General features: G+C 42.7%; 10 non-coding genes across 10 annotated transcripts; all 10 read right to left on the reverse strand.

The window, feature by feature from the left end:
* Positions 1–1,226: 1,226 nt before the first annotated feature.
* On the reverse strand, positions 1,227–1,308 carry trnas-gcu (transfer RNA serine (anticodon GCU)). Its single transcript has one exon. It is a non-coding gene; the product is annotated as a tRNA-Ser (tRNA).
* Positions 1,309–2,735: 1,427 nt separating this feature from the next.
* On the reverse strand, positions 2,736–2,817 carry trnas-gcu (transfer RNA serine (anticodon GCU)). Its single transcript has one exon. It is a non-coding gene; the product is annotated as a tRNA-Ser (tRNA).
* Positions 2,818–12,687: 9,870 nt separating this feature from the next.
* On the reverse strand, positions 12,688–12,769 carry trnas-gcu (transfer RNA serine (anticodon GCU)). Its single transcript has one exon. It is a non-coding gene; the product is annotated as a tRNA-Ser (tRNA).
* A 1,427-nt stretch (positions 12,770–14,196) lies between these two features.
* trnas-gcu (transfer RNA serine (anticodon GCU)) lies at positions 14,197–14,278 on the reverse strand. Its single transcript has one exon. It is a non-coding gene; the product is annotated as a tRNA-Ser (tRNA).
* A 1,424-nt stretch (positions 14,279–15,702) lies between these two features.
* On the reverse strand, positions 15,703–15,784 carry trnas-gcu (transfer RNA serine (anticodon GCU)). Its single transcript has one exon. It is a non-coding gene; the product is annotated as a tRNA-Ser (tRNA).
* A 1,424-nt stretch (positions 15,785–17,208) lies between these two features.
* trnas-gcu (transfer RNA serine (anticodon GCU)) lies at positions 17,209–17,290 on the reverse strand. The gene has a single exon. It is a non-coding gene; the product is annotated as a tRNA-Ser (tRNA).
* A 1,425-nt stretch (positions 17,291–18,715) lies between these two features.
* trnas-gcu (transfer RNA serine (anticodon GCU)) lies at positions 18,716–18,797 on the reverse strand. The gene has a single exon. It is a non-coding gene; the product is annotated as a tRNA-Ser (tRNA).
* Positions 18,798–20,223: 1,426 nt separating this feature from the next.
* Positions 20,224–20,305, reverse strand: trnas-gcu (transfer RNA serine (anticodon GCU)). Its single transcript has one exon. It is a non-coding gene; the product is annotated as a tRNA-Ser (tRNA).
* Positions 20,306–21,730: 1,425 nt separating this feature from the next.
* On the reverse strand, positions 21,731–21,812 carry trnas-gcu (transfer RNA serine (anticodon GCU)). Its single transcript has one exon. It is a non-coding gene; the product is annotated as a tRNA-Ser (tRNA).
* Positions 21,813–26,256: 4,444 nt separating this feature from the next.
* Positions 26,257–26,338, reverse strand: trnas-gcu (transfer RNA serine (anticodon GCU)). The gene has a single exon. It is a non-coding gene; the product is annotated as a tRNA-Ser (tRNA).
* Between the last annotated feature and the right edge of the window lie 1,057 nt (positions 26,339–27,395).

The following is a 27,395-nucleotide window of genomic DNA, read 5'->3' on the forward strand; positions in this document are numbered from 1 at the left end:
AGGACTCTAACTTATGTTTTCTGGTATTGTACCTGCGTACATAGGCAACTGGCCTTGCTTGTGTTTTTTTGAAGATGTTACACTGGTCGTCCAAGAGGCTTCTTTAGTTCTAAAAGACTTGTGGGAGGTTTCAGGTATGAAATGTCTCTAGGATCTTCACCTATACTCAGAGTTGGTGTTTAAACTTGCAGGTCGTTTAACCCCCCACCAAATGGTATTGTGTGGAGCTCCTTGGGTCAAGGTGTGTATAGCATTTCGCTATGGTGTGAGTCATTAGGGTTACACGCAATGTCAAGATATGCAAAGGGCCAGAGAGTGGAAATACCTGTAGCCTCCCACTAATAAGTTAAAACTGAAAGAGGATCTGGAAAGAGAAGTGACAGGTTTTCAAGAAACCACAGCAAGCCTATGCACACGTGTTTGCAGCCGATAAGTTTCATCTTAAGGTCAAAGACAATGGATGTCACTCACAAAGGGGAATGAAGGGTTCAATAGTGTAGAATGTGGGCATCGATCCCACTACCTCTCACATGCAAAGCGAGTGCTCTACCATTTGAGATAATCCCCCTGTGTAAGAATAGCTTCTGTGGCAAATCATGGCAACCTCTTCAGCGTGTATGTTGTTCTGTCCTGGACTGGATCACATTGCCTAGACAAATGAATGAAGTCTCTCATCACAGGCCCTCAGGGGAGACTGGACAAGTAAGTCATTTACAGAGAGCTCTGCGGATGGGGAATTAGCTCAAATGGTAGAGCGCTCGCTTAGCATGCGAGAAGTAGTGGGATCGATGCCCACATTCTCCAGGAAATTTGTAATATCTTGATTTTAGTCTGATTGGGAAAGTTCTGTAATTCAGTTTGATATAGTCCCCTTCTAAAACAAGATGGGTTTCCTTGTTTTTATGCCATGGACTGATATTATACAGAAAAATGCAGTTCCATCCTTCCAGCATGGTTCAGAGAGTTATAGAGCCACCGCCAAGTAGAAAGGACATTTTTCTTGAGAGCACATGGTGGCGTATCACCATACTTAGACACTAACTAAATGCTCATATTTTCCCCAATAATATGTTTCTAATCTGTCATTTCAAGTTGGTGAGAGATTCAGAGCACCTGGTTAGCGTTTTTGTCAGTACACGTGACGAGAATACAGCATTTGAGATAATAATCTCATGAAGCAGATTCAGTCAATTAGAGTAGAACTTTGTGTCTTCTAACCTTCACTGCGACGAGGATGGGATTCGAACCCACGCGTGCAGAGCACAATGGATTAGCAGTCCATCGCCTTGCCCACTCGGCCACCTCGTCCTATTCAGAGGTAAATTTATCTCCTAAAATTCAAACTTTTCCTGCTCTTAAGAGACATGTTACAATGGTGACAAGTGGCTGTGGACACAAAAAGAAGAAGAAAACTATTGCTGAAAAAACTGGATTTCAACCCATGCTTGCAGACCACAGTTGGTTATCATTTCTTTACTGGAGAACAATTTAGGGGACTACAGGACTCTAACTTATGTTTTCTGGTATTGTACCTGCGTACATAGGCAACTGGCCTTGCTTGTGTTTTTTTGAAGATGTTACACTGGTCGTCCAAGAGGCTTCTTTAGTTCTAAAAGACTTGTGGGAGGTTTCAGGTATGAAATCTCTCTAGGATCTTCACCTATACTCAGAGTTGGTGTTTAAACTTGCAGGTCGTTTAACCCCCCACCAAATGGTATTGTGTGGAGCTCCTTGGGTCAAGGTGTGTATAGCATTTCGCTATGGTGTGAGTCATTAGGGTTACACGCAATGTCAAGATATGCAAAGGGCCAGAGAGTGGAAATACCTGTAGCCTCCCACTAATAAGTTAAAACTGAAAGAGGATCTGGAAAGAGAAGTGACAGGTTTTCAAGAAACCACAGCAAGCCTATGCACACGTGTTTGCAGCCGATAAGTTTCATCTTAAGGTCAAAGACAATGGATGTCACTCACAAAGGGGAATGGAGGGTTCAATATCGTAGAATGTGGGCATCGATCCCACTACCTCTCACATGCAAAGCGAGCGCTCTACCGTTTGAGATAATCCCCCTGTGTAAGATTAGCTTCTGTGGCAAATCATGGCAACCTCTTCAGCGTGTATGTTGTTCTGTCCTGGACTGGATCACATTGCCTAGACAAATGAATGAAGTCTCTCATCACAGGCCCTCAGGGGAGACTGGACAAGTAAGTCATTTACAGAGAGCTCTGCGGATGGGGAATTAGCTCAAATGGTAGAGTGCTCACTTAGCATGCGAGAAGTAGTGGGATCGATGCCCACATTCTCCAGGAATTTTGTAATATCTTGATTTTAGTCTGGTTGGAAAAGTTCTGTAATTCAGTTTGATATAGTCCCCTTCTAAAACAAGATGGGTTTCCTTGTTTTTATGCCATGGACTGATATTATACAGAAAAATGCAGTTCCATCCTTCCAGCATGGTTCAGAGAGTTATAGAGCCACCGCCAAGTAGGAAGGACATTTTTCTTGAGAGCACATGGTGGCGTATCACCATACTTAGACACTAACTAAATGCTCATATTTTCCCCAATAATATGTTTCTAATCAGTCATTTCAAGTTGGTAAGAGATTCAGAGCACCTGGTTAGCGTTTTTGTCAGTACATGTGACGAGAATACAGAATTTGAGACAATAATCTCATGCAGCAGAGTAAGCTGATTCAGTCAATTAGAGTAGAACTTTGTGTCTTGTAAACTTCACTGCGACGAGGATGGGATTCGAACCCACGCGTGCAGAGCACAATGGATTAGCAGTCCATCGCCTTGACCACTCGGCCACCTCGTCCTATTCAGAGGTAAATTTATCTCCTAAAATTCAAACTTTTCCTGCTCTTAAGAGACATGTTACAATGGTGACAAGTGGCTGTGGACACAAGAAGAAGAAGAAAACTATTGCAGAAAAAACAGGATTTTAACCCATGCGTGCAGACCACAGTTGGTTATCATTTCTTTACTGGAGAACAATTTAGGGGACTACAGGGCTCTAACTTATGTTTTCTGGTATTGTACCTGCGTACATAGGCAACTGGCCTTGCTTGTGTTTTTTTGAAGATGTTACACTGGTCGTCCAAGAGGCTTCTTTAGTTCTAAAAGACTTGTGGGAGGTTTCAGGTATGAAATCTCTCTAGGATCTTCACCTATACTCAGAGTTGGTGTTTAAACTTGCAGGTCGTTTAACCCCCCACCAAATGGTATTGTGAGGAGCTCCTTGGGTCAAGGTGTGTATAGCATTTCGCTATGGTGTGAGTCATTAGGGTTACACACAATGTCAAGATATGCAAAGGGCCAGAGAGTGGAAATACCTGTAGCCTCCCACTAATAAGTTAAAACTGAAAGAGGATCTGGAAAGAGAAGTGACAGGTTTTCAAGAAACCACAGCAAGCCTATGCACACGTGTTTGCATCCGATAAGTTTCATCTTAAGGTCGAAGACAATGGATGTCACTCACAAAGGGGAATTAAGGGTTCAATAGTGGAGAATGTGGGCATCGATCCCACTACCTCTCACATGCAAAGCGAGTGCTCTACCATTTGAGCTAATCCCCCTGTGTAATAATAGTTTCTGTGGCAAATCATGGCAACCTCTTCAGCGTGTAAGTTGTTCTGTCCTGGACTGGATCACATTGCCTAGACAAATGAATGAAGTCTCTCATCACAGGCCCTCAGGGGAGACTGGACAAGTAAGTCATTTACAGAGAGCTCTGCAGATGGGGAATTAACTCAAATGGTAGAGCGCTCGCTTAGCATGCGAGAAGTAGTGGGATCGATGCCCACATTCTCCAGGAAATTTATAATATCTGTAATATACATCCTCACTGCGACGAGGATGGGATTCGAACCCTCGCGTGCAGAGCACAATGGATTAGCAGTCCATCGCCTTGACCACTCGGCCACCTCGTCCTATTCAGAGGTAAATTTATCTCCTAAAATTCAAACTTTTCCTGCTCTTAAGAGACATGTTACAATGGTGACAAGTGGCTGTGGACACAAGAAGAAGAAGAAAACTATTGCTGAAAAAACTGGATTTCAACCCATGCGTGCAGACCACAGTTGGTTATCATTTCTTTACTGGAGAACAATTTAGGGGACTACAGGACTCTAACTTATGTTTTCTGGTATTGTACCTGCGTACATAGGCAACTGGCCTTGCTTGTGTTTTTTTGAAGATGTTACACTGGTCGTCCAAGAGGCTTCTTTAGTTCTAAAAGACTTGTGGGAGGTTTCAGGTATGAAATCTCTCTAGGATCTTCACCTATACTCAGAGTTGGTGTTTAAACTTGCAGGTCGTTTAACCCCCCACCAAATGGTATTGTGTGGAGCTCCTTGGGTCAAGGTGTGTATAGCATTTCGCTATGGTGTGAGTCATTAGGGTTACACGCAATGTCAAGATATGCAAAGGGCCAGAGAGTGGAAATACCTGTAGCCTCCCACTAATAAGTTAAAACTGAAAGAGGATCTGGAAAGAGAAGTGACAGGTTTTCAAGAAACCACAGCAAGCCTATGCACACGTGTTTGCAGCCGATAAGTTTCATCTTAAGGTCAAAGACAATGGATGTCACTCACAAAGGGGAATGGAGGGTTCAATATTGTAGAATGTGGGCATCGATCCCACTACCTCTCACATGCAAAGCGAGCGCTCTACCATTTGAGATAATCCCCCTGTGTAAGATTAGCTTCTGCGGCAAACCATGGCAACCTCTTCAGCGTGTATGTTGTTCTGTCCTGGACTGGATCACATTGCCTAGACAAATGAATGAAGTCTCTCATCACAGGCCCTCAGGGGAGACTGGACAAGTAAGTCATTTACAGAGAGTGCTGCGGATGGGGAATTAGCTAAAATGGTAGAGCGCTCGCTTAGCATGGGAGAAGTAGTGGGATCGATGCCCACATTCTCCAGGAAATTTGTAATATCTTCATTTTAGTCTGGTTGGGAAAGTTCTGTAATTCAGTTAGATATAGTCCCCTTCTAAAACAAGATGGGTTTCCTTGTTTTTATGCCATGGACTGATATTATACAGAAAAATGCAGTTCCATCCTTCCAGCATGGTTCAGAGAGTTATAGAGCCAGCGCCAAGTAGGAAGGACATTTTTCTTGAGAGCACATGGTGGCGTATCACCATACTTAGACACTAACTAAATGCTCATATTTTCCCCAATAATATGTTTCTAATCTGTCATTTCAAGTTGGTGAGAAATTCAGAGCACCTAGTTAGCGTTTTTGTCAGTACACGTGACGAGAATACAGCATTTGAGATAATAATCTCAAGCAGCAGAGTAAGCTGATTCAGTCAATTAGAGTAGAACTTTGTGTCTTGTAAACTTCACTGCGACAAGGATGGGATTCCAACCCACGCGTGCAGAGCACAATGGATTAGCAGTCCATCGCCTTGACCACTCGGTCACATCGTCTTATTCAGAGGTAAATTTATCTCCTAAAATTCAAACTTTTCCTGCTCTTAAGAGACATGTTACAATGGTGACAAGTGGCTGTGGACACAAGAAGAAGAAGAAAACTATTGCAGAAAAAACAGGATTTTAACCCATGCGTGCAGACCACAGTTGGTTATCATTTCTTTACTGGAGAACAATTTAGGGGACTACAGGGCTCTAACTTATGTTTTCTGGTATTGTACCTGCGTACATAGGCAACTGGCCTTGCTTGTGTTTTTTTGAAGATGTTACACTGGTCGTCCAAGAGGCTTCTTTAGTTCTAAAAGACTTGTGGGAGGTTTCAGGTATGAAATCTCTCTAGGATCTTCACCTATACTCAGAGTTGGTGTTTAAACTTGCAGGTCGTTTAACCCCCCACCAAATGGTATTGTGTGGAGCTCCTTGGGTCAAGGTGTGTATAGCATTTCGCTATGGTGTGAGTCATTAGGGTTACACACAATGTCAAGATATGCAAAGGGCCAGAGAGTGGAAATACCTGTAGCCTCCCACTAATAAGTTAAAACTGAAAGAGGATCTGGAAAGAGAAGTGACAGGTTTTCAAGAAACCACAGCAAGCCTATGCACACGTGTTTGCATCCGATAAGTTTCATCTTAAGGTCGAAGACAATGGATTGTCACTCACAAAGGGGAATTAAGGGTTCAATAGTGGAGAATGTGGGCATCGATCCCACTACCTCTCACATGCAAAGCGAGTGCTCTACCATTTGAGCTAATCCCCCTGTGTAAGAATAGTTTCTGTGGCAAATCATGGCAACCTCTTCAGCGTGTATGTTGTTCTGTCCTGGACTGGATCACATTGCCTAGACAAATGAATGAAGTCTCTCATCACAGGCCCTCAGGGGAGACTGGACAAGTAAGTCATTTACAGAGAGCTCTGCAGATGGGGAATTAACTCAAATGGTAGAGCGCTCGCTTAGCATGCGAGAAGTAGTGGGATCGATGCCCACATTCTCCAGGAAATTTGTAATATCTTGATTTTAGGCTGGTTGGGAAAGTTCTGCAATTCAGTTTGATATAGTCCCCTTCTAAAACAAGATGGGTTTCCTTGTTTTTATGCCATGGACTGATATTATACAGAAAAATGCAGCGTTTTTGTCAGTACACGTGACGAGAATACAGCATTTGAGATAATAATCTCATGAAGCAGATTCAGTCAATTAGAGTAGAACTTTGTGTCTTCTAACCTTCACTGCGACGAGGATGGGATTCGAACCCACGCTTGCAGAGCACAATGGATTAGCAGTCCATCGCCTTGACCACTCGGCCACATCGTCCTATTCAGAGGTAAATTTATCTCCTAAAATTCAAACTTTTCCTGCTCTTAAGAGACATGTTACAATGGTGACAAGTGGCTGTGGACACAAGAAGAAGAAGAAAACTATTGCTGAAAAAACTGGATTTTAACCCATGCGTGCAGACCACAGTTGGTTATCATTTCTTTACTGGAGAACAATTTAGGGGACTACAGGACTCTAACTTATGTTTTCTGGTATTGTACCTGCATACATAGGCAACTGGCCTTGCTTGTGTTTTTTTGAAGATGTTACACTGGTCGTCCAAGAGGCTTCTTTAGTTCTAAAAGACTTGTGGGAGGTTTCAGGTATGACATCTCTCTAGGATCTTCACCTATACTCAGAGTTGGTGTTTAAACTTGCAGGTCGTTTAACCCCCCATGAAATGGTATTTTGTGGAGCTCCTTGGGTCAAGGTGTGTATAGCATTTCGCTATGGTTTGAGTCATTAGGGTTACACGCAATGTCAAGATATGCAAAGGGCCAGAGAGTGGAAATACCTGTAGCCTCCAACTAAAAAGTTAAAACTGAAAGAGGATCTGGAAAGAGAAGTGACAGGTTTTCAAGAAACCACAGCAAGCCTATGCACACGTGTTTGCATCCGATAAGTTTCATCTTAAGGTCGAAGACAATGGATGTCACTAACAAAGGGGAATTAAGGGTTCAATAGTGGAGAATGTGGGCATCGATCCCACTACCTCTCACATGCAAAGCGAGTGCTCTACCATTTGAGCTAATCCCCCTGTGTAAGAATAGTTTCTGTTGCAAATCATGGCAACCTCTTCAGCGTGTATGTTGTTCTGTCCTGGACTGGATCACATTGCCTAGACAAATGAATGAAGTCTCTCATCACAGGCCCTCAGGGGAGACTGGACAAGTAAGTCATTTACAGAGAGCTCTGCAGATGGGGAATTAGCTCAAATGGTAGAGCGCTCGCTTAGCATGCGAGAAGTAGTGGGATCGATGCCCACATTCTCCAGGAAATTTGTAAAATCTTGATTTTAGGCTGGTTGGGAAAGTTCTGCAATTCAGTTTGATATAGTCCCCTTCTAAAACAAGATGGGTTTGCTTGTTTTTATGCCATGGACTGATATTATACAGAAAAATGCAGTTCCATCCTTCCAGCATGGTTCAGAGAGTTATAGAGCCACCGCCAAGTAGGAAGGACATTTTTCTTGAGAGCACATGGTGGCGTATCACCATACTTAGACACTAACTAAATGCTCATATTTTCCCCAATAATATGTTTCTAATTGGTCATTTCAAGTTGGTGAGAGATTCAGAGCACCTGGTTAGCGTTTTTGTCAGTACACGTGACGAGAATACAGCATTTGAGATAATAATCTCAAGCAGCAGAGTAAGCTGATTCAGTCAATTAGAGTAGAACTTTGTGTCTTGTAAACTTCACTGTGACAAGGATGGGCTTCGAACCCACGCATGGAGAGCACAATGGATTAGCAGTCCATCGCCTTGATCACTCGGCCACCTCGTCCTATTCAGAGGTAAATTTATCTCCTAAAATTCAAACTTTTCCTGCTCTTAAGAGACATGTTACAATGGTGACAAGTGGCTGTTGACACAAGAAGAAGAAGAAAACTATTGCTGAAAAAACTGGATTTTAACCCATGCGTGCAGACCACAGTTGGTTATCATTTCTTTACTGGAGAACAATTTAGGGGACTACAGGACTCTAACTTATGTTTTCTGGTATTGTACCTGCATACATAGGCAACTGGCCTTGCTTGTGTTTTTTTGAAGATGTTACACTGGTCGTCCAAGAGGCTTCTTTAGTTCTAAAAGACTTGTGGGAGGTTTCAGGTATGAAATCTCTCTAGGATCTTCACTTATACTCAGAGTTGGTGTTTAAACTTGCAGGTCGTTTAACCCCCCACCAAATGGTATTGTGTGGAGCTCCTTGGGTCAAGGTGTGTATAGCATTTCGCTATGGTGTGAGTCATTAGTGTTACACGCAATGTCAAGATATGCAAAGGGCCAGAGAATGGAACCTCCCACTAATAAGTTAAAACTGAAAGAGGATCTGGAAAGAGAAGTGACAGGTTTTCAAGAAACCACAGCAAGCCTATGCACACGTGTTTGCAGCCGATAAGTTTCATCTTAAGGTCGAAGACAATGGATGTCACTCACAAAGGGGAATGGAGGGTTCAATATTGTAGAATGTGGGCATCGATCCCACTACCTCTCACATGCAAAGCGAGCGCTCTACCATTTGAGATAATCCCCCTGTGTAAGATTAGCTTCTGTGGCAAATCATGGCAACCTCTTCAGCGTGTATGTTGTTCTGTCCTGGACTGGATCACATTGCCTAGACAAATGAATGAAGTCTCTCATCACAGGCCCTCAGGGGAGACTGGACAAGTAAGTCATTTACAGAGAGCTCTGCGGATGGGGAATTAGCTCAAATGGTAGAGCGCTCGCTTAGCATGGGAGAAGTAGTGGGATCGATGCCCACATTCTCCAGGAAATTTGTAATATCTTCATTTTAGTCTGGTTGGGAAAGTTCTGTAATTCAGTTTGATATAGTCCCCTTCTAAAACAAGATGGGTTTCCTTGTTTTTATGCCATGGACTGATATTATACAGAAAAATGCAGTTCCATCCTTCCAGCATGGTTCAGAGAGTTATAGAGTAGGAAGGACATTTTTCTTGAGAGCACATGGTGGCGTATCACCATACTTAGACACTAACTAAATGCTCATATTTTCCCCAATAATATGTTTCTAATCTGTCATTTCAAGTTGGTGAGAAATTCAGAGCACCTGGTTAGCGTTTTTGCCAGTACACCTGACGAGAATACAGCATTTGAGATAATAATCTCAAGCAGCAGAGTAAGCTGATTCAGTCAATTAGAGTAGAACTTTGTGTCTTGTAAACTTCACTGCGACAAGGATGGGATTCGAACCCACGCTTGCAGAGCACAATGGATTAGCAGTCCATCGCCTTGACCACTCGGCCACATCGTCCTATTCAGAGGTAAATTTATCTCCTAAAATTCAAACTTTTCCTGCTCTTAAGAGACATGTTACAATGGTGACAAGTGGCTGTGGACACAAGAAGAAGAAGAAAACTATTGCTGAAAAAACTGGATTTTAACCCATGCGTGCAGACCACAGTTGGTTATCATTTCTTTACTGGAGAACAATTTAGGGGACTACAGGACTCTAACTTATGTTTTCTGGTATTGTACCTGCATACATAGGCAACTGGCCTTGCTTGTGTTTTTTTGAAGATGTTACACTGGTCGTCCAAGAGGCTTCTTTAGTTCTAAAAGACTTGTGGGAGGTTTCAGGTATGACATCTCTCTAGGATCTTCACCTATACTCAGAGTTGGTGTTTAAACTTGCAGGTCGTTTAACCCCCCATGAAATGGTATTTTGTGGAGCTCCTTGGGTCAAGGTGTGTATAGCATTTCGCTATGGTTTGAGTCATTAGGGTTACACGCAATGTCAAGATATGCAAAGGGCCAGAGAGTGGAAATACCTGTAGCCTCCAACTAAAAAGTTAAAACTGAAAGAGGATCTGGAAAGAGAAGTGACAGGTTTTCAAGAAACCACAGCAAGCCTATGCACACGTGTTTGCATCCGATAAGTTTCATCTTAAGGTCGAAGACAATGGATGTCACTAACAAAGGGGAATTAAGGGTTCAATAGTGGAGAATGTGGGCATCGATCCCACTACCTCTCACATGCAAAGCGAGTGCTCTACCATTTGAGCTAATCCCCCTGTGTAAGAATAGTTTCTGTTGCAAATCATGGCAACCTCTTCAGCGTGTATGTTGTTCTGTCCTGGACTGGATCACATTGCCTAGACAAATGAATGAAGTCTCTCATCACAGGCCCTCAGGGGAGACTGGACAAGTAAGTCATTTACAGAGAGCTCTGCAGATGGGGAATTAGCTCAAATGGTAGAGCGCTCGCTTAGCATGCGAGAAGTAGTGGGATCGATGCCCACATTCTCCAGGAAATTTGTAATATCTTGATTTTAGGCTGGTTGGGAAAGTTCTGCAATTCAGTTTGATATAGTCCCCTTCTAAAACAAGATGGGTTTCCTTGTTTTTATGCCATGGACTGATATTATACAGAAAAATGCAGTTCCATCCTTCCAGCATGGTTCAGAGAGTTATAGAGCCACCGCCAAGTAGGAAGGACATTTTTCTTGAGAGCACATGGTGGCGTATCACCATACTTAGACACTAACTAAATGCTCATATTTTCCCCAATAATATGTTTCTAATTGGTCATTTCAAGTTGGTGAGAGATTCAGAGCACCTGGTTAGCGTTTTTGTCAGTACACGTGACGAGAATACAGCATTTGAGATAATAATCTCAAGCAGCAGAGTAAGCTGATTCAGTCAATTAGAGTAGAACTTTGTGTCTTGTAAACTTCACTGTGACAAGGATGGGCTTCGAACCCACGCATGGAGAGCACAATGGATTAGCAGTCCATCGCCTTGATCACTCGGCCACCTCGTCCTATTCAGAGGTAAATTTATCTCCTAAAATTCAAACTTTTCCTGCTCTTAAGAGACATGTTACAATGGTGACAAGTGGCTGTTGACACAAGAAGAAGAAGAAAACTATTGCTGAAAAAACTGGATTTTAACCCATGCGTGCAGACCACAGTTGGTTATCATTTCTTTACTGGAGAACAATTTAGGGGACTACAGGACTCTAACTTATGTTTTCTGGTATTGTACCTGCATACATAGGCAACTGGCCTTGCTTGTGTTTTTTTGAAGATGTTACACTGGTCGTCCAAGAGGCTTCTTTAGTTCTAAAAGACTTGTGGGAGGTTTCAGGTATGAAATCTCTCTAGGATCTTCACTTATACTCAGAGTTGGTGTTTAAACTTGCAGGTCGTTTAACCCCCCACCAAATGGTATTGTGTGGAGCTCCTTGGGTCAAGGTGTGTATAGCATTTCGCTATGGTGTGAGTCATTAGGGTTACACGCAATGTCAAGATATGCAAAGGGCCAGAGAATGGAAATACCTGTAGCCTCCCACTAATAAGTTAAAACTGAAAGAGGATCTGGAAAGAGAAGTGACAGGTTTTCAAGAAACCACAGCAAGCCTATGCACACGTGTTTGCAGCCGATAAGTTTCATCTTAAGGTCGAAGACAATGGATGTCACTCACAAAGGGGAATTAATGGTTCTAGTGGAGAATGTGGGCATCGATCCCACTACCTCTCACATGCAAAGCGAGCTCTCTACCATTTGAGCTAATCCCCCTGTGTAAGAATAGTTTCTGTGGCAAATCATGGCAACCTCTTCAGCGTGTATGTTGTTCTGTCCTGGACTGGATCACATTGCCTAGACAAATGAATGAAGTCTCTCATCACAGGCCCTCAGGGGAGACTGGACAAGTAAGTCATTTACAGAGAGCTCTGCGGATGGGGAATTAGCTCAAATGGTAGAGAGCTCGCTTAGCATGCGAGAAGTAGTGGGATCGATGCCCACATTCTCCAGGAATTTTGTAATATCTTGATTTTAGTCTGGTTGGGAAAGTTCTGTAATTCAGTTTGATATAGTCCCCTTCTAAAACAAGATGGGTTTCCTTGTTTTTATGCCATGGACTGATATTATACAGAAAAATGCAGTTCCATCCTTCCAGCATGGTTCAGAGAGTTATAGAGCCAGCGCCAAGTAGGAAGGACATTTTTCTTGAGAGCACATGGTGGCGTATCACCATACTTAGACACTAACTAAATGCTGATATTTTCCCCAATAATATGTTTCTAATCTGTCATTTCAAGTTGGTGAGAGATTCAGAGCACCTGGTTAGCGTTTTTGTCAGTACACGTGACGAGAATACAGAATTTGAGACAATAATCTCATGCAGCAGAGTAAGCTGATTCAGTCAATTAGAGTAGAACTTTGTGTCTTGTAAACTTCACTGCGACGAGGATGGGATTCGAACCCACGTGTGCAGAGCACAATGGATTAGCAGTCCATCGCCTTGACCACTCGGCCACCTCGTCCTATTCAGAGGTAAATTTATCTCCTAAAATTGAAACTTTTCCTGCTCTTAAGAGACATGTTACAATGGTGACAAGTGGCTGTGGACACAAGAAGAAGAAGAAAACTATTGCTGAAAAAACTGGATTTTAACCCATGCGTGCAGACCACAGTTGGTTATCATTTCTTTACTGGAGAACAATTTAGGGGACTACAGGACTCTAACTTATGTTTTCTGGTATTGTACCTGCGTACATAGGCAACTGGCCTTGCTTGTGTTTTTTTGAAGATGTTACGCTGGTCGTCCAAGAGGCTTCTTTAGTTCTAAAAGACTTGTGGGAGGTTTCAGGTATGAAATCTCTCTAGGATCTTCACCTATACTCAGAGTTGGTGTTTAAACTTGCAGGTCGTTTAACCCCCCACCAAATGGTATTGTGTGGAGCTCCTTGGGTCAAGGTGTGTATAGCATTTCGCTATGGTGTGAGTCATTAGGGTTACACGCAATGTAAAGATATGCAAAGGGCCAGAGACTGGAAATACCTGTAGCCTCCCACAAATAAGTTAAAACTGAAAGAGGATCTGGAAAGAGAAGTGACAGATTTTCAAGAAACCACAGCAAGCCTATGCACACGTGTTTGCAGCCGATAAGTTTCATCTTAAGGTCGAAGACAATGGATGTCACTCACAAAGGGGAATTAATGGTTCAATAGTGGAGAATGTGGGCATCGATCCCACTACCTCTCACATGCAAAGCGAGTGCTCTACCATTTGAGCTAATCCCCCTGTGTAAGAATAGTTTCTGTTGCAAATCATGGCAACCTCTTCAGCGTGTATGTTGTTCTGTCCTGGACTGGATCACATTGCCTAGACAAATGAATGAAGTCTCTCATCACAGGCCCTCAGGGGAGACTGGACAAGTAAGTCATTTACAGAGAGCTCTGCAGATGGGGAATTAGCTCAAATGGTAGAGCGCTCGCTTAGCATGCGAGAAGTAGTGGGATCGATGCCCACATTCTCCAGGAAATTTGTAAAATCTTGATTTTAGGCTGGTTGGGAAAGTTCTGCAATTCAGTTTGATATAGTCCCCTTCTAAAACAAGATGGGTTTCCTTGTTTTTATGCCATGGACTGATATTATACAGAAAAATGCAGTTCCATCCTTCCAGCATGGTTCAGAGAGTTATAGAGCCAGCGCCAAGTAGGAAGGACATTTTTCTTGAGAGCACATGGTGGCGTATCACCATACTTAGACACTAACTAAATGCTGATATTTTCCCCAATAATATGTTTCTAATCTGTCATTTCAAGTTGGTGAGAGATTCAGAGCACCTGGTTAGCGTTTTTGTCAGTACACGTGACGAGAATACAGAATTTGAGATAATAATCTCAAGCAGCAGAGTAAGCTGATTCAGTCATTTAGAGTAGAACTTTGTGTCTTGTAAACTTCACTGCGACAAGGATGGGATTCGAACCCACGCGTGCAGAGCACAATGGATTAGCAGTCCATCGCCTTGACCACTCGGCCACCTCGTCCTCTTCAGAGGTAAATTTATCTCCTAAAATTGAAACTTTTCCTGCTCTTAAGAGACATGTTACAATGGTGACAAGTGGCTGTGGACACAAGAAGAAGAAGAAAACTATTGCTGAAAAAACTGGATTTTAACCCATGCGTGCAGACCACAGTTGGTTATCATTTCTTTACTGGAGAACAATTTAGGGGACTACAGGACTCTAACTTATGTTTTCTGGTATTGTACCTGCGTACATAGGCAACTGGCCTTGCTTGTGTTTTTTTGAAGATGTTACACTGGTCGTCCAAGAGGCTTCTTTAGTTCTAAAATACTTGTGGGAGGTTTCAGGTATGAAATCTCTCTAGGATCTTCACCTATACTCAGAGTTGGTGTTTAAACTTGCAGGTCGTTTAACCCCCCACCAAATGGTATTGTGTGGAGCTCCTTGGGTCAAGGTGTGTATAGCATTTCGCTATGGTGTGAGTCATTAGGGTTTCACGCAATGTAAAGATATGCAAAGGGCCAGAGAGTGGAAATACCTGTAGCCTCCCACAAATAAGTTAAAACTGAAAGAGGATCTGGAAAGAGAAGTGACAGGTTTTCAAGAAACCACAGCAAGCCTATGCACACGTGTTTGCAGCCGATAAGTTTCATCTTAAGGTCGAAGACAATGGATGTCACTCACAAAGGGGAATTAATGGTTCTAGTGGAGAATGTGGGCATCGATCCCACTACCTCTCACATGCAAAGCGAGCTCTCTACCATTTGAGCTAATCCCCCTGTGTAAGAATAGTTTCTGTGGCAAATCATGGCAACCTCTTCAGCGTGTATGTTGTTCTGTCCTGGACTGGATCACATTGCCTAGACAAATGAATGAAGTCTCTCATCACAGGCCCTCAGGGGAGACTGGACAAGTAAGTCATTTACAGAGAGCTCTGCGGATGGGGAATTAGCTCAAATGGTAGAGAGCTCGCTTAGCATGCGAGAAGTACTGGGATCGATGCCCACATTCTCCAGGAATTTTGTAATATCTTGATTTTAGTCTGGTTGGGAAAGTTCTGTAATTCAGTTTGATATAGTCCCCTTCTAAAACAAGATGGGTTTCCTTGTTTTTATGCCATGGACTGATATTATACAGAAAAATGCAGTTCCATCCTTCCAGCATGGTTCAGAGAGTTATAGAGCCAGCGCCAAGTAGGAAGGACATTTTTCTTGAGAGCACATGGTGGCGTATCACCATACTTAGACACTAACTAAATGCTGATATTTTCCCCAATAATATGTTTCTAATCTGTCATTTCAAGTTGGTGAGAGATTCAGAGCACCTGGTTAGCGTTTTTGTCAGTACACGTGACAATATACAGCATTTGAGATAATAATCTCAAGCAGCAGAGTAAGCTGATTCAGTCAATTAGAGTAGAACTTTGTGTCTTGTAAACTTCACTGCGACAAGGATGGGATTCGAACCCACGCGTGCAGAGCACAATGGATTAGCAGTCCATCGCCTTGACCACTCGGCCACCTCGTCCTATTCAGAGGTAAATTTATCTCCTAAAATTGAAACTTTTCCTGCTCTTAAGAGACATGTTACAATGGTGACAAGTGGCTGTGGACACAAGAAGAAGAAGAAAACTATTGCTGAAAAAACTGGATTTTAACCCATGCGTGCAGACCACAGTTGGTTATCATTTCTTTACTGGAGAACAATTTAGGGGACTACAGGACTCTAACTTATGTTTTCTGGTATTGTACCTGCGTACATAGGCAACTGGCCTTGCTTGTGTTTTTTTGAAGATGTTACACTGGTCGTCCAAGAGGCTTCTTTAGTTCTAAAATACTTGTGGGAGGTTTCAGGTATGAAATCTCTCTAGGATCTTCACCTATACTCAGAGTTGGTGTTTAAACTTGCAGGTCGTTTAACCCCCCACCAAATGGTATTGTGTGGAGCTCCTTGGGTCAAGGTGTGTATAGCATTTCGCTATGGTGTGAGTCATTAGGGTTACACGCAATGTAAAGATATGCAAAGGGCCAGAGAGTGGAAATACCTGTAGCCTCCCACAAATAAGTTAAAACTGAAAGAGGATCTGGAAAGAGAAGTGACAGGTTTTCAAGAAACCACAGCAAGCCTATGCACACGTGTTTGCAGCCGATAAGTTTCATCTTAAGGTCGAAGACGATGGATGTCACTCACAAAGGGGAATTAATGGTTCTAGTGGAGAATGTGGGCATCGATCCCACTACCTCTCATATGCAAAGCGAGCGCTCTACCATTTGAGCTAATCCCCCTGTGTAAGAATAGTTTCTGTGGCAAATCATGGCAACCTCTTCAGCGTGTATGTTGTTCTGTCCTGGACTGGATCACATTGCCTAGACAAATGAATGAAGTCTCTCATCACAGGCCCTCAGGGGAGACTGGACAAGTAAGTCATTTACAGAGAGCTCTGCGGATGGGGAATTAGCTCAAATGGTAGAGCGCTCGCTTAGCATGCGAGAAGTAGTGGGATCGATGCCCACATTCTCCAGGAATTTTGTAATATCTTGATTTTAGTCTGGTTGGGAAAGTTCTGTAATTCAGTTTGATATAGTCCCCTTCTAAAACAAGATGGGTTTCCTTGTTTTTATGCCATGGACTGATATTATACAGAAAAATGCAGTTCCATCCTTCCAGCATGGTTCAGAGAGTTATAGAGCCAGCGCCAAGTAGGAAGGACATTTTTCTTGAGAGCACATGGTGGCGTATCACCATACTTAGACACTAACTAAATGCTGATATTTTCCCCAATAATATGTTTCTAATCTGTCATTTCAAGTTGGTGAGAGATTCAGAGCACCTGGTTAGCGTTTTTGTCAGTACACGTGACAATATACAGCATTTGAGATAATAATCTCAAGCAGCAGAGTAAGCTGATTCAGTCATTTAGAGTAGAACTTTGTGTCTTGTAAACTTCACTGCGACAAGGATGGGATTCGAACCCACGCGTGCAGAGCACAATGGATTAGCAGTCCATCGCCTTGACCACTCGGCCACCTCGTCCTATTCAGAGGTAAATTTATCTCCTAAAATTGAAACTTTTCCTGCTCTTAAGAGACATGTTACAATGGTGACAAGTGGCTGTGGACACAAGAAGAAGAAGAAAACTATTGCTGAAAAAACTGGATTTTAACCCATGCGTGCAGACCACAGTTGGTTATCATTTCTTTACTGGAGAACAATTTAGGGGACTACAGGACTCTAACTTATGTTTTCTGGTATTGTACCTGCGTACATAGGCAACTGGCCTTGCTTGTGTTTTTTTGAAGATGTTACACTGGTCGTCCAAGAGGCTTCTTTAGTTCTAAAATACTTGTGGGAGGTTTCAGGTATGAAATCTCTCTAGGATCTTCACCTATACTCAGAGTTGGTGTTTAAACTTGCAGGTCGTTTAACCCCCCACCAAATGGTATTGTGTGGAGCTCCTTGGGTCAAGGTGTGTATAGCATTTCGCTATGGTGTGAGTCATTAGGGTTACACGCAATGTAAAGATATGCAAAGGGCCAGAGAGTGGAAATACCTGTAGCCTCCCACAAATAAGTTAAAACTGAAAGAGGATCTGGAAAGAGAAGTGACAGGTTTTCAAGAAACCACAGCAAGCCTATGCACACGTGTTTGCAGCCGATAAGTTTCATCTTAAGGTCGAAGACAATGGATGTCACTCACAAAGGGGAATTAATGGTTCTAGTGGAGAATGTGGGCATCGATCCCACTACCTCTCACATGCAAAGCGAGGTCTCTACCATTTGAGCTAATCCCCCTGTGTAAGAATAGTTTCTGTGGCAAATCATGGCAACCTCTTCAGCGTGTATGTTGTTCTGTCCTGGACTGGATCACATTGCCTAGACAAATGAATGAAGTCTCTCATCACAGGCCCTCAGGGGAGACTGGACAAGTAAGTCATTTACAGAGAGCTCTGCGGATGGGGAATTAGCTCAAATGGTAGAGAGCTCGCTTAGCATGCGAGAAGTAGTGGGATCGATGCCCACATTCTCCAGGAATTTTGTAATATCTTGATTTTAGTCTGGTTGGGAAAGTTCTGTAATTCAGTTTGATATAGTCCCCTTCTAAAACAAGATGGGTTTCCTTGTTTTTATGCCATGGACTGATATTATACAGAAAAATGCAGTTCCATCCTTCCAGCATGGTTCAGAGAGTTATAGAGCCAGCGCCAAGTAGGAAGGACATTTTTCTTGAGAGCACATGGTGGCGTATCACCATACTTAGACACTAACTAAATGCTGATATTTTCCCCAATAATATGTTTCTAATCTGTCATTTCAAGTTGGTGAGAGATTCAGAGCACCTGGTTAGCGTTTTTGTCAGTACACGTGACGAGAATACAGAATTTGAGACAATAATCTCATGCAGCAGAGTAAGCTGATTCAGTCAATTAGAGTAGAACTTTGTGTCTTGTAAACTTCACTGCGACGAGGATGGGATTCGAACCCACGTGTGCAGAGCACAATGGATTAGCAGTCCATCGCCTTGACCACTCGGCCACCTCGTCCTATTCAGAGGTAAATTTATCTCCTAAAATTGAAACTTTTCCTGCTCTTAAGAGACATGTTACAATGGTGACAAGTGGCTGTGGACACAAGAAGAAGAAGAAAACTATTGCTGAAAAAACTGGATTTTAACCCATGCGTGCAGACCACAGTTGGTTATCATTTCTTTACTGGAGAACAATTTAGGGGACTACAGGACTCTAACTTATGTTTTCTGGTATTGTACCTGCGTACATAGGCAACTGGCCTTGCTTGTGTTTTTTTGAAGATGTTACGCTGGTCGTCCAAGAGGCTTCTTTAGTTCTAAAAGACTTGTGGGAGGTTTCAGGTATGAAATCTCTCTAGGATCTTCACCTATACTCAGAGTTGGTGTTTAAACTTGCAGGTCGTTTAACCCCCCACCAAATGGTATTGTGTGGAGCTCCTTGGGTCAAGGTGTGTATAGCATTTCGCTATGGTGTGAGTCATTAGGGTTACACGCAATGTAAAGATATGCAAAGGGCCAGAGACTGGAAATACCTGTAGCCTCCCACAAATAAGTTAAAACTGAAAGAGGATCTGGAAAGAGAAGTGACAGATTTTCAAGAAACCACAGCAAGCCTATGCACACGTGTTTGCAGCCGATAAGTTTCATCTTAAGGTCGAAGACAATGGATGTCACTCACAAAGGGGAATTAATGGTTCAATAGTGGAGAATGTGGGCATCGATCCCACTACCTCTCACATGCAAAGCGAGCGCCCTACCATTTGAGATAATCCCCCTGTGTAAGAATAGTTTCTGTGGCAAATCATGGCAACCTCTTCAGCGTGTATGTTGTTCTGTCCTGGACTGGATCACATTGCCTAGACAAATGAATGAAGTCTCTCATCACAGGCCCTCAGGGGAGACTGGACAAGTAAGTCATTTACAGAGAGCTCTGCGGATGGGGAATTAGCTCAAATGGTAGAGAGCTCGCTTAGCATGCGAGAAGTACTGGGATCGATGCCCACATTCTCCAGGAATTTTGTAATATCTTGATTTTAGTCTGGTTGGGAAAGTTCTGTAATTCAGTTTGATATAGTCCCCTTCTAAAACAAGATGGGTTTCCTTGTTTTTATGCCATGGACTGATATTATACAGAAAAATGCAGTTCCATCCTTCCAGCATGGTTCAGAGAGTTATAGAGCCAGCGCCAAGTAGGAAGGACATTTTTCTTGAGAGCACATGGTGGCGTATCACCATACTTAGACACTAACTAAATGCTGATATTTTCCCCAATAATATGTTTCTAATCTGTCATTTCAAGTTGGTGAGAGATTCAGAGCACCTGGTTAGCGTTTTTGTCAGTACACGTGACAATATACAGCATTTGAGATAATAATCTCAAGCAGCAGAGTAAGCTGATTCAGTCAATTAGAGTAGAACTTTGTGTCTTGTAAACTTCACTGCGACAAGGATGGGATTCGAACCCACGCGTGCAGAGCACAATGGATTAGCAGTCCATCGCCTTGACCACTCGGCCACCTCGTCCTATTCAGAGGTAAATTTATCTCCTAAAATTGAAACTTTTCCTGCTCTTAAGAGACATGTTACAATGGTGACAAGTGGCTGTGGACACAAGAAGAAGAAGAAAACTATTGCTGAAAAAACTGGATTTTAACCCATGCGTGCAGACCACAGTTGGTTATCATTTCTTTACTGGAGAACAATTTAGGGGACTACAGGACTCTAACTTATGTTTTCTGGTATTGTACCTGCGTACATAGGCAACTGGCCTTGCTTGTGTTTTTTTGAAGATGTTACACTGGTCGTCCAAGAGGCTTCTTTAGTTCTAAAATACTTGTGGGAGGTTTCAGGTATGAAATCTCTCTAGGATCTTCACCTATACTCAGAGTTGGTGTTTAAACTTGCAGGTCGTTTAACCCCCCACCAAATGGTATTGTGTGGAGCTCCTTGGGTCAAGGTGTGTATAGCATTTCGCTATGGTGTGAGTCATTAGGGTTACACGCAATGTAAAGATATGCAAAGGGCCAGAGAGTGGAAATACCTGTAGCCTCCCACAAATAAGTTAAAACTGAAAGAGGATCTGGAAAGAGAAGTGACAGGTTTTCAAGAAACCACAGCAAGCCTATGCACACGTGTTTGCAGCCGATAAGTTTCATCTTAAGGTCGAAGACGATGGATGTCACTCACAAAGGGGAATTAATGGTTCTAGTGGAGAATGTGGGCATCGATCCCACTACCTCTCATATGCAAAGCGAGCGCTCTACCATTTGAGCTAATCCCCCTGTGTAAGAATAGTTTCTGTGGCAAATCATGGCAACCTCTTCAGCGTGTATGTTGTTCTGTCCTGGACTGGATCACATTGCCTAGACAAATGAATGAAGTCTCTCATCACAGGCCCTCAGGGGAGACTGGACAAGTAAGTCATTTACAGAGAGCTCTGCGGATGGGGAATTAGCTCAAATGGTAGAGCGCTCGCTTAGCATGCGAGAAGTAGTGGGATCGATGCCCACATTCTCCAGGAATTTTGTAATATCTTGATTTTAGTCTGGTTGGGAAAGTTCTGTAATTCAGTTTGATATAGTCCCCTTCTAAAACAAGATGGGTTTCCTTGTTTTTATGCCATGGACTGATATTATACAGAAAAATGCAGTTCCATCCTTCCAGCATGGTTCAGAGAGTTATAGAGCCAGCGCCAAGTAGGAAGGACATTTTTCTTGAGAGCACATGGTGGCGTATCACCATACTTAGACACTAACTAAATGCTGATATTTTCCCCAATAATATGTTTCTAATCTGTCATTTCAAGTTGGTGAGAGATTCAGAGCACCTGGTTAGCGTTTTTGTCAGTACACGTGACGAGAATACAGAATTTGAGACAATAATCTCATGCAGCAGAGTAAGCTGATTCAGTCAATTAGAGTAGAACTTTGTGTCTTGTAAACTTCACTGCGACGAGGATGGGATTCGAACCCACGTGTGCAGAGCACAATGGATTAGCAGTCCATCGCCTTGACCACTCGGCCACCTCGTCCTATTCAGAGGTAAATTTATCTCCTAAAATTGAAACTTTTCCTGCTCTTAAGAGACATGTTACAATGGTGACAAGTGGCTGTGGACACAAGAAGAAGAAGAAAACTATTGCTGAAAAAACTGGATTTTAACCCATGCGTGCAGACCACAGTTGGTTATCATTTCTTTACTGGAGAACAATTTAGGGGACTACAGGACTCTAACTTATGTTTTCTGGTATTGTACCTGCGTACATAGGCAACTGGCCTTGCTTGTGTTTTTTTGAAGATGTTACACTGGTCGTCCAAGAGGCTTCTTTAGTTCTAAAAGACTTGTGGGAGGTTTCAGGTATGAAATCTCTCTAGGATCTTCACCTATACTCAGAGTTGGTGTTTAAACTTGCAGGTCGTTTAACCCCCCACCAAATGGTATTGTGTGGAGCTCCTTGGGTCAAGGTGTGTATAGCATTTCGCTATGGTGTGAGTCATTAGGGTTACACGCAATGTAAAGATATGCAAAGGGCCAGAGACTGGAAATACCTGTAGCCTCCCACAAATAAGTTAAAACTGAAAGAGGATCTGGAAAGAGAAGTGACAGATTTTCAAGAAACCACAGCAAGCCTATGCACACGTGTTTGCAGCCGATAAGTTTCATCTTAAGGTCGAAGACAATGGATGTCACTCACAAAGGGGAATTAATGGTTCAATAGTGGAGAATGTGGGCATCGATCCCACTACCTCTCACATGCAAAGCGAGCGCTCTACCATTTGAGATAATCCCCCTGTGTAAGAATAGTTTCTGTGGCAAATCATGGCAACCTCTTCAGCGTGTATGTTGTTCTGTCCTGGACTGGATCACATTGCCTAGACAAATGAATGAAGTCTCTCATCACAGGCCCTCAGGGGAGACTGGACAAGTAAGTCATTTACAGAGAGCTCTGCGGATGGGGAATTAGCTCAAATGGTAGAGAGCTCGCTTAGCATGCGAGAAGTAGTGGGATCGATGCCCACATTCTCCAGGAATTTTGTAATATCTTGATTTTAGTCTGGTTGGGAAAGTTCTGTAATTCAGTTTGATATAGTCCCCTTCTAAAACAAGATGGGTTTCCTTGTTTTTATGCCATGGACTGATATTATACAGAAAAATGCAGTTCCATCCTTCCAGCATGGTTCAGAGAGTTATAGAGCCAGCGCCAAGTAGGAAGGACATTTTTCTTGAGAGCACATGGTGGCGTATCACCATACTTAGACACTAACTAAATGCTGATATTTTCCCCAATAATATGTTTCTAATCTGTCATTTCAAGTTGGTGAGAGATTCAGAGCACCTGGTTAGCGTTTTTGTCAGTACACGTAACGAGAATACAGCATTTGAGATAATAATCTCAAGCAGCAGAGTAAGCTGATTCAGTCAATTAGAGTAGAACTTTGTGTCTTGTAAACTTCACTGCGACAAGGATGGGATTCGAACCCACGCTTGCAGAGCACAATGGATTAGCAGTCCATCGCCTTGACCACTCGGCCACATCGTCCTATTCAGAGGTAAATTTATCTCCTAAAATTCAAACTTTTCCTGCTCTTAAGAGACATGTTACAATGGTGACAAGTGGCTGTGGACACAAGAAGAAGAAGAAAACTATTGCTGAAAAAACTGGATTTTAACCCATGCGTGCAGACCACAGTTGGTTATCATTTCTTTACTGGAGAACAATTTAGGGGACTACAGGACTCTAACTTATGTTTTCTGGTATTGTACCTGCATACATAGGCAACTGGCCTTGCTTGTGTTTTTTTGAAGATGTTACACTGGTCGTCCAAGAGGCTTCTTTAGTTCTAAAAGACTTGTGGGAGGTTTCAGGTATGACATCTCTCTAGGATCTTCACCTATACTCAGAGTTGGTGTTTAAACTTGCAGGTCGTTTAACCCCCCATGAAATGGTATTTTGTGGAGCTCCTTGGGTCAAGGTGTGTATAGCATTTCGCTATGGTTTGAGTCATTAGGGTTACACGCAATGTCAAGATATGCAAAGGGCCAGAGAGTGGAAATACCTGTAGCCTCCAACTAAAAAGTTAAAACTGAAAGAGGATCTGGAAAGAGAAGTGACAGGTTTTCAAGAAACCACAGCAAGCCTATGCACACGTGTTTGCATCCGATAAGTTTCATCTTAAGGTCGAAGACAATGGATGTCACTAACAAAGGGGAATTAAGGGTTCAATAGTGGAGAATGTGGGCATCGATCCCACTACCTCTCACATGCAAAGCGAGTGCTCTACCATTTGAGCTAATCCCCCTGTGTAAGAATAGTTTCTGTTGCAAATCATGGCAACCTCTTCAGCGTGTATGTTGTTCTGTCCTGGACTGGATCACATTGCCTAGACAAATGAATGAAGTCTCTCATCACAGGCCCTCAGGGGAGACTGGACAAGTAAGTCATTTACAGAGAGCTCTGCAGATGGGGAATTAGCTCAAATGGTAGAGCGCTCGCTTAGCATGCGAGAAGTAGTGGGATCGATGCCCACATTCTCCAGGAAATTTGTAATATCTTGATTTTAGGCTGGTTGGGAAAGTTCTGCAATTCAGTTTGATATAGTCCCCTTCTAAAACAAGATGGGTTTCCTTGTTTTTATGCCATGGACTGATATTATACAGAAAAATGCAGTTCCATCCTTCCAGCATGGTTCAGAGAGTTATAGAGCCACCGCCAAGTAGGAAGGACATTTTTCTTGAGAGCACATGGTGGCGTATCACCATACTTAGACACTAACTAAATGCTCATATTTTCCCCAATAATATGTTTCTAATTGGTCATTTCAAGTTGGTGAGAGATTCAGAGCACCTGGTTAGCGTTTTTGTCAGTACACGTGACGAGAATACAGCATTTGAGATAATAATCTCAAGCAGCAGAGTAAGCTGATTCAGTCAATTAGAGTAGAACTTTGTGTCTTGTAAACTTCACTGTGACAAGGATGGGCTTCGAACCCACGCATGGAGAGCACAATGGATTAGCAGTCCATCGCCTTGATCACTCGGCCACCTCGTCCTATTCAGAGGTAAATTTATCTCCTAAAATTCAAACTTTTCCTGCTCTTAAGAGACATGTTACAATGGTGACAAGTGGCTGTTGACACAAGAAGAAGAAGAAAACTATTGCTGAAAAAACTGGATTTTAACCCATGCGTGCAGACCACAGTTGGTTATCATTTCTTTACTGGAGAACAATTTAGGGGACTACAGGACTCTAACTTATGTTTTCTGGTATTGTACCTGCATACATAGGCAACTGGCCTTGCTTGTGTTTTTTTGAAGATGTTACACTGGTCGTCCAAGAGGCTTCTTTAGTTCTAAAAGACTTGTGGGAGGTTTCAGGTATGAAATCTCTCTAGGATCTTCACTTATACTCAGAGTTGGTGTTTAAACTTGCAGGTCGTTTAACCCCCCACCAAATGGTATTGTGTGGAGCTCCTTGGGTCAAGGTGTGTATAGCATTTCGCTATGGTGTGAGTCATTAGGGTTACACGCAATGTCAAGATATGCAAAGGGCCAGAGAATGGAAATACCTGTAGCCTCCCACTAATAAGTTAAAACTGAAAGAGGATCTGGAAAGAGAAGTGACAGGTTTTCAAGAAACCACAGCAAGCCTATGCACACGTGTTTGCAGCCGATAAGTTTCATCTTAAGGTCGAAGACAATGGATGTCACTCACAAAGGGGAATGGAGGGTTCAATATTGTAGAATGTGGGCATCGATCCCACTACCTCTCACATGCAAAGCGAGCGCTCTACCATTTGAGATAATCCCCCTGTGTAAGATTAGCTTCTGTGGCAAATCATGGCAACCTCTTCAGCGTGTATGTTGTTCTGTCCTGGACTGGATCACATTGCCTAGACAAATGAATGAAGTCTCTCATCACAGGCCCTCAGGGGAGACTGGACAAGTAAGTCATTTACAGAGAGCGCTGCGGATGGGGAATTAGCTCAAATGGTAGAGTGCTCGCTTAGCATGGGAGAAGTAGTGGGATCTATGCCCACATTCTCCAGGAAATTTGTAATATCTTCATTTTAGTCTGGTTGGGAAAGTTCTGTAATTCAGTTTGATATAGTCCCCTTCTAAAACAAGATGGGTTTCCTTGTTTTTATGCCATGGACTGATATTATACAGAAAAATGCAGTTCCATCCTTCCAGCATGGTTCAGAGAGTTATAGAGCCAGCGCCAAGTAGGAAGGACATTTTTCTTGAGAGCACATGGTGGCGTATCACCATACTTAGACACTAACTAAATGCTGATATTTTCCCCAATAATATGTTTCTAATCTGTCATTTCAAGTTGGTGAGAGATTCAGAGCACCTGGTTAGCGTTTTTGTCAGTACACGTGACAATATACAGCATTTGAGATAATAATCTCAAGCAGCAGAGTAAGCTGATTCAGTCATTTAGAGTAGAACTTTGTGTCTTGTAAACTTCACTGCGACAAGGATGGGATTCGAACCCACGCGTGCAGAGCACAATGGATTAGCAGTCCATCGCCTTGACCACTCGGCCACCTCGTCCTATTCAGAGGTAAATTTATCTCCTAAAATTGAAACTTTTCCTGCTCTTAAGAGACATGTTACAATGGTGACAAGTGGCTGTGGACACAAGAAGAAGAAGAAAACTATTGCTGAAAAAACTGGATTTTAACCCATGCGTGCAGACCACAGTTGGTTATCATTTCTTTACTGGAGAACAATTTAGGGGACTACAGGACTCTAACTTATGTTTTCTGGTATTGTACCTGCGTACATAGGCAACTGGCCTTGCTTGTGTTTTTTTGAAGATGTTACACTGGTCGTCCAAGAGGCTTCTTTAGTTCTAAAATACTTGTGGGAGGTTTCAGGTATGAAATCTCTCTAGGATCTTCACCTATACTCAGAGTTGGTGTTTAAACTTGCAGGTCGTTTAACCCCCCACCAAATGGTATTGTGTGGAGCTCCTTGGGTCAAGGTGTGTATAGCATTTCGCTATGGTGTGAGTCATTAGGGTTACAAGCAATGTAAAGATATGCAAAGGGCCAGAGAGTGGAAATACCTGTAGCCTCCCACAAATAAGTTAAAACTGAAAGAGGATCTGGAAAGAGAAGTGACAGGTTTTCAAGAAACCACAGCAAGCCTATGCACACGTGTTTGCAGCCGATAAGTTTCATCTTAAGGTCGAAGACAATGGATGTCACTCACAAAGGGGAATTAATGGTTCTAGTGGAGAATGTGGGCATCGATCCCACTACCTCTCACATGCAAAGCGAGCTCTCTACCATTTGAGCTAATCCCCCTGTGTAAGAATAGTTTCTGTGGCAAATCATGGCAACCTCTTCAGCGTGTATGTTGTTCTGTCCTGGACTGGATCACATTGCCTAGACAAATGAATGAAGTCTCTCATCACAGGCCCTCAGGGGAGACTGGACAAGTAAGTCATTTACAGAGAGCTCTGCGGATGGGGAATTAGCTCAAATGGTAGAGAGCTCGCTTAGCATGCGAGAAGTAGTGGGATCGATGCCCACATTCTCCAGGAATTTTGTAATATCTTGATTTTAGTCTGGTTGGGAAAGTTCTGTAATTCAGTTTGATATAG

The sequence above is a fragment of the Platichthys flesus genome, chromosome 16, assembly GCF_949316205.1.
Source record: "Platichthys flesus chromosome 16, fPlaFle2.1, whole genome shotgun sequence".
NCBI classification, from domain to species: domain Eukaryota; kingdom Metazoa; phylum Chordata; class Actinopteri; order Pleuronectiformes; family Pleuronectidae; genus Platichthys; species Platichthys flesus.